The following is a 1,319-nucleotide window of genomic DNA, read 5'->3' as shown; positions in this document are numbered from 1 at the left end:
TCTGAAAGGATAAACTTAGTCTGGGGGGGGGGGTATGGTGTCTCTGAAAGGATAAACTTAGTCTGGGGGGGGGGGGGGTATGGTGTCTCTGAAAGGACAAACTTAGTCTGGGGGGGGGGGTGATGGTGTCTCTGAAAGGATAAACTTAGTCTGGGGGGGGGGGGGTATGGTGTCTCTGAAAGGACAAACTTAGTCTGGGGGGGGGGGTATGGTGTCTCTGAAAGGATAAACTTAGTCTGGGGGGGAGGGTATGGTGTCTCTGAAAGGACAAACTTAGTCTGGGGGGGGGGGTATGGTGTCTCTGAAAGGATAAACTTAGTCTGGGGGGGGGGGGGGTATGGTGTCTCTGAAAGGACAAACTTAGTCTGGGGGGGGGGTATGGTGTCTCTGAAAGGATAAACTTAGTCTGGGGGGGGGGTATGGTGTCTCTGAAAGGACAAACTTAGTCTGGGGGGGGGTATGGTGTCTCTGAAAGGACAAACTTAGTCTGGGGGGGGGGGTATGGTGTCTCTGAAAGGACAAACTTAGTCTGGGGGGGGGGTATGGTGTCTCTGAAAGGATAAACTTAGTCTGGGGGGGGGGGTATGGTGTCTCTGAAAGGACAAACTTAGTCTGGGGGGGGGGTATGGTGTCTCTGAAAGGACAAACTTAGTCTGGGGGGGGGGGTATGGTGTCTCTGAAAGGATAAACTTAGTCTGGGGGGGGGGGTATGGTGTCTCTGAAAGGATAAACTTAGTCTGTGGGGGGGGTATGGTGTCTCTGAAAGGACAAACTTAGTCTGGGGGGGGGGGGGTATGGTGTCTCTGAAAGGATAAACTTAGTCTGGGGGGGGGGTATGGTGTCTCTGAAAGGATAAACTTAGTCGGGGGGGGTATGGTGTCTCTGAAAGGATAAACTTAGTCTGGGGGGGGGGTATGGTGTCTCTGAAAGGATAAACTTAGTCTGGGGGGGGGGGGTATGGTGTCTCTGAAAGGACAAACTTAGTCTGGGGGGGGGGGTATGGTGTCTCTGAAAGGCCAAACTTAGTCTGGGGGGGGGGGGGTTTGGTGTCTCTGAAAGGACAAACTTAGTCGGGGGGGGTATGGTGTCTCTGAAAGGACAAACTTAGTCTGGGGGGGGGGGTATGGTGTCTCTGAAAGGATAAACTTAGTCTGGGGGGGGGTATGGTGTCTCTGAAAGGACAAACTTAGTCTGGGGGGGGGGGGTATGGTGTCTCTGAAAGGATAAACTTAGTCTGGGGGGGGGTATGGTGTCTCTGAAAGGATAAACTTAGTCTGGGGGGGGGGGGGTATGGTGTCTCTGAAAGGATAAACTTAGTC

The sequence above is a fragment of the Blennius ocellaris genome (assembly GCF_963422515.1).
Source record: "Blennius ocellaris genome assembly, contig: SCAFFOLD_202, whole genome shotgun sequence".
NCBI classification, from domain to species: Eukaryota; Metazoa; Chordata; class Actinopteri; order Blenniiformes; family Blenniidae; genus Blennius; species Blennius ocellaris.
Note: the sequence above shows the minus strand (reverse complement) of the source record.